We start from the raw sequence: 6,151 nt of genomic DNA on the forward strand, positions 1-6,151 counted from the left end.
CCAGTTTTTATGAAACTAAAAGAAATAGAATAAAAGAATGTAAGTGAATTGTGTAACTTAATTAGTATAATTTTGTTTTCTATTAGCACAGTCCTTTGAATGTAGATGATGCAGTTAAATTATTTTTGTGTCACTGTGCTTCAGTTATTTTTAGAATCTTTGTAGTTATAAGAGTGAATTTGTAGTAAAAATAAATGTCTTTTAATATGATTAGGATTAATCTTGTGTTTTGTGTTCTAGTCCCATGAAAATGAGTTATATTCAAGTGTTAATAGTTTATTATTGAATCTTCAGTATCATAAGAAATTTTGAAAAAAATTGGTAGTATTGATGTCTTTATTTTCGGGGGGAGGGGTCCGGTAGTGGGGGCTGAACTCTGGGCGCTGTCACTCAGCTCTTCAGCTCAAGGCTAGCGCTCTACCACTTGAGCCACAGCGTCACTTCCAGCTTTTTTCTTTATGCTTGTGTGTTGCTAAGGAATAGAACCCAGGGCTTCATGCATGCAAGGCAAGCACTCTACCACTAAGCCACCTTCCCAGCCCTTCATGTCTTTTTAAGCCAATAGTATTCACAAGTTGGAGAGTCTTTAATTCATACTTAGGTCTTGGTGTCTATGATTTTTTATCCTCTCATTCCTAATATTAGTGATAGGTCAGAGTGCATTTTTGAGTATAGGAAAGGTAAAATATTTATCTGGGGTCAAACGTGATTTTTATATCAGTCTTGATTTAATAGCATTTTAAAGTAGTACCTTTCTCTCAAAATGTTGGGTGTAAAAAGCAATCAAAATACTTCGAATGGTAAACAACTTAGTTGAGCTTCAATGTGGAAATGAGACCTGCAGTCTGTTTCCATCAGGAATTGGGGAGGTCATTATTTCAGTAAGACAGTGTTAAACAGAGATAGGGTCCCCAGGGTGTTCAGTGTTGAGTGAAGGGATAAAATATGATTTCTACTATTTTGAGCTAGAAATCAAGAATATTATACTTTAGCAGTTGTTTTCACCAGGGAGCTATGCATTGATTATGAACTTTGAGTTTTTATATTATAGTTCCCTATTTTCTAACAAAGATAAAGTGAAATATTATGAAAGTGAAAACAATAATTCTGGGAAATTTTCCTAGAATTTGTAAACTAAGTGCAAGTATTTTAGTCATAAAATAGAATGAGGTTAATTGATAGAGTGAGAGATGATCCTCAGGGTAACACTTACCATGAGTGCAATGTTGTACTAATAATTCCAACTCTGAAGACTTCAATATCATCATCTGAGAATTAAAAATGTAAGGAGTTCCACTTTATGCAATTATTGTGAGGATTAAATTATATACCATAGGTAAAGTACTTGGAAAAACAATCAATTAGTTTTTGGCACATTCTACCTGTTATTTATCATGTGATGAATTCTAACATTTTTACCGTGATTTTATATGTGCAATGTGATGTATTGATATTCATTGCATTGATCACTTTTCTGTCACTATGAGGAAAATACCTGCAAAGAAAATGTCTGAGGAGGAAACTATTATATTGACTCATGGTTTAAGAGAACACAGTTGAAGATCAAATGTCTCCATTTTTTAAATCATATTTTTATTATCTTAACTAGGTGTACATGGGAATTTCCATTCAATAAATGAGTTTTTTAAGTATAATGGATCTTTATATAACTTTTCCCTACCCTTCCAAACCTCACCCCACTTTAATTTTTTCTAGTTTCATATTATTTGCATTGAATATAATGTCTTCACTCTTACTCCATAACTCTCTTTATTTCTTCCCTTTGACTTCCCCTCACATCTTCCAAGTGATAGTTTCCTGGTATTCATTTTGTTGGATTTAAAGTTCAATTTTATAAGAAATTACACCTTTTAAATACTGCTCTGAAAAATGAAAACTTTGGTTAATACTGTTGTTTAACTTGCATAAAGTTCTGGCTTCCAAATATGCGACAGAACATGGGTCCTTTGTGTGTATGGCTCTGACTTCATTTACTTAACATATTTTTATATCTATCCCTTTCTTTGCAAATAATGTAACAGTCCTCATAATGGATAGATGTAATCCAATTTTGTATATATGACACACTTTCTACAACCATCCCTCTGTCAAAAGGCATCTTGGCTGTTTCCATAACTTGGCTGTGGTGAATAGTGCAATAATGAACAAGGTTGTGAAAGTGATTTTACTGTAACCTTTTGGAAGAATTCATCACTCTCTTTCTGGGAGCAATCCTCTAGCCAGTTTTCTAGAATAAGCACATTCTTCCTTTCATCTCCATCACAAGATATTGCAAGTCCTCAAATACACACTCTACCATACATGTCTCAATAAGCTAAAACCACACTATGCCCATATTCTTAAAATATATTTTTAATACTTACAAAAATTTAGTGAGAACCTTCTATGTACTTTCCTATTGTGGGAATAAGAGATATAACAACAGAGTAAAAGTAAGAAATATACATTTTAATTAGCTATTATCATATTTAAAATCTTTTTCAGCTCTAACTCATAGCCTCACTTATTATTATTTTAATCTTTATTTGATTACTTCATCTATCCCCTAAATTATAACAGGTGAGTTAAATACAGACAAAAATTGTGGTTTGATTTTGACACTCATGTGTGAGGATGCACAATATGGGCAAATAGATGGATTGGAATTAATAGCAATTATCCATTTTGTTAAAGTAGAGATGTTTTTTTTCCAAACTGATAAATATTTCATTCAACCAAAAGAAACTTGTAACAATTCCCTTTGTTTTGCTACTTACCAACTTTTGTTTCCATTTTACTTTATAATGAAGGATGATTTCATATATGTACTGTAGATACAAAAATATGTTAAACTATTTCTATCCATATGTATTGATATATATATACATACATATATTACACAGGTTACAATGATAATTTATAACTTCTGTAACTATACAATTTACTAAATTATTAAAAACATCGATGGTTCATGCCTGGAATCCTAGTTACTCGGGAGGCTGAGATCTGATGAACATGGTTTAAAGCCATCCTGGGCAGGAAAGTCCATGAGCCTCTTATCTCCAAACAACCAACAGAAAATAAGAATTGGAACTGTGGCTCAAAGTAATAGAGTGGTAGCCTTGAGAGAAAAAGCTCAGGGACATCACCCAGGCTCTTAGTTCAATACCTACAATCTACCCCAAAAAATCTATCTAATTTACATCTGTGTAAGTAGAGTATTTCCATCACCCAAATGCACATCCATGCTCATTTGCAAGGTAAATCTGTTTTGTCTGAAGTACCACTAAACATTATCACTAAAGTAGCATTGGAACGTGGGTTCATTCTATATCTCTAATGGATTTTTCTCCACTAAAATACTCAAGTGTTACAATTATTCCAATTATTTAAAATCATACCTTTTTTCTTTAATACCCCTAATATTACAGTTTGAATTCAGTGTCTTGTGCCCCCTAAATGGGTGTTCTTTCCACTTTGTCATGTGTCCAGCCCTAAATTATCCTGACAATTTTTCAGATAGACACTGGCTTCCTACATGTGTAAGATCTTAGCCTCAGTCCACTTTATGTTATTCTTCCTGGAATTTAGATTAACAAGTGCATGGTATTAGGTAAAGTTTTTTTCTTTCTAGTCTGGGCGTTAGCCACTGTTCTCACATAAGTACACTCCCATGTAGTCAGGATTTTCATAAGCTTGTCATAGCTGATTTTTAAAAAAATCTTTGCATTTCCTGCAGGTTCTTGAGTACTGAATTAATTGTGTTTTCTTGTCTTGTTTTGTTTCATTTGAATGTATGTGTTGAGTTGTTCCTCACTTTTCCTTGTTTCTTTCCCTGATGTTCTTACCTAAAGTGCTGAGAAACCAATTTTTCTTTCTCAAGATTGTCAGGGTGAACATTATTTATTTTAAAGCAATTTCAGTAACAATTAAACACCTTCATATCTATGAATGGTATACAAATGCTAAGCGCTGAGAAGGGTGTTTGTACTTTCACGGTAGACTTTGTCATACACAGATCATTAAATATATGAAGATAATATACCTACAGATGCATGCCAGGAGGAGAAAAACCTATTATTAATGGTGTGACAGAGGCTTCCCTTCTAGTGAAAGAAATATATTGCTTGATGTAGGATTTCACAAAATCATATTGCTAGGAAGATCCTAAGCAATCCTCTAATACTATAGACTTGAGAGTGATGAATTGACTTCCTTAATAATTTACTTTTGGGTCAAATAAATGCAGGCATCCAAAAAGAGTGTAGATTTTAGAGAAACATGATGAATTTTATGTAAATAGGTCCTTAGCTGATTTTGTTAATTTGTGAGCTAATACAGGGAAATAAAGTACAGCAAGGTAAAAAAATAAAGAACTTCACATTGAAATACTCATTTGTGTGTGTGTGTGTGCGGTGCATGTGCTCATGCATGCATTCATCATTCTTGAGGCTTGATAGTGCCTGGGAACTATTCCTCAGCTTCTGTGCCCAAGGATAGTGGTCTAAAACTTCAGCCACTTCTGTGGGGGTTTTTTTGGTTTTGGTTTTTGTTTTGTTTTTGTTTTTGTTTTTTTTTTTAGATAATCGCTTGTATTTTCATGATTGGACTGGCTTTGAAATGGTCATGAGATTTTAGACTCCCTAGTAGCTAGTTAAGCTTATTCAGCCTCTGAGTACCTAGTTAAAATTCTGCCTGTCCTCTTTGCTTCACTGCTCTTTTATTCATTTCCTGAGGTAATCACAAGCCTAAGTCATATATATGTCTAATTGCTTTAAAAATACTGTTACTGCTTGACACCAGGGGCTCCTATCTGTACTCTTAACTACTTAGGAGGCTTGAGAACAGAACCCAGGCCAAAAGTTTAGTGGAATTCCTTCTCAATCTATAGCTGGCTGCATTGGATCATTTCCACCATCCTTCACTATCTAGTTACTACGATTGGAAGGACTGTGGATCCAGGCCAGTCAAGGTAGCAGGCTGGACAAGTTGGTGTTCATCTCGGATGCCACTGATGATGAGAAAGCTAAAAGGACAGATCAGGTGCATGTTCTTGTGGAAAGGAAACCCCTATCCTAAAATTAACCACTGATACGACGCCGGCCTAGCAAGAAAAATATACCCCAAGTTGAAATACCCACAATTTCCCACAACCAAAATAAGTATATACATGAACATTCAAAAACTTAGTACAATCTGTTCTTTGCTCTAATATCAGCTTCATCTGATTATCATATGATGTGACAGAACAGTTTCTTCATTAATCTTATGATAATTTAAAAAGACCTAAAAAAATTCTTTCTCACTTATTAAGTGCAAATTAATGGCAAATTGCATCATTTCTTACATATTTGACTACCACTATAAATTCATCTTATGATTATCATTAATAGTAATATATTCTGATTTATTACTTTACTTTGTAACAGTTTTTAAACTTTTTGCTTTTTTGCTGAAGTTGAAGTATTTAAATAGTATCATCAAAGTATATTCCTTGGGTATTTAGGGCAGTTTTTTACGAAGTTTTTAACCAATGGATTCTAAGAATTCTTAATTGGTATATCATTTGGTTTATTTTTAATTTCAATTTAATTTTATTTTAATGGTAGTGTACACAGGGGTTACAGTTACATAAATAAGGTAAAGTAATGAGTACATTTCATAGGGAAGGAACATTGTTATCTCTTCCATCGATTTTTTTTGTACGCTCAAAAGAAGAACTACTGATGCTTTTGTAGTTGCTATTGATACATGGGTACTTTTGCTTTCTTTGTTAATGCATTTTTATTATAAAATCGATATACAGAGGGTTTACACTTAATTAAGTCAACTAAAGAGTACACTTCATTTTATTTTCTAAATTTCAAATTTTGGGCTTAAATTATTTCTTTTGTTTCTTTAGGGCAATTCATTTTTTTCAGAGTTGTACGATTAGTTAACTTAATATTTAACATGTGACTATTTAAAAATTATTTTCTTAATTTTTATATGGCTATTGATTTTAAATAAATTTATTTTCTTATAGTTATAAACATATTTGTCCAGGTAACAAATACTTACTGTATTTTCAAGAAGCACATACTTTATTAAGAAAGGCTTCATTACTTGGTCACTCTTTGGAAATATTTTTACTTGAATTAAAAAAAAAAGT

This window comes from Dipodomys merriami, unplaced genomic scaffold, assembly GCF_024711535.1.
Source record: "Dipodomys merriami isolate MVZ:Mamm:240054 unplaced genomic scaffold, mDipMer1.0.p SCAF_183, whole genome shotgun sequence".
NCBI lineage: Eukaryota > Metazoa > Chordata > Mammalia > Rodentia > Heteromyidae > Dipodomys > Dipodomys merriami.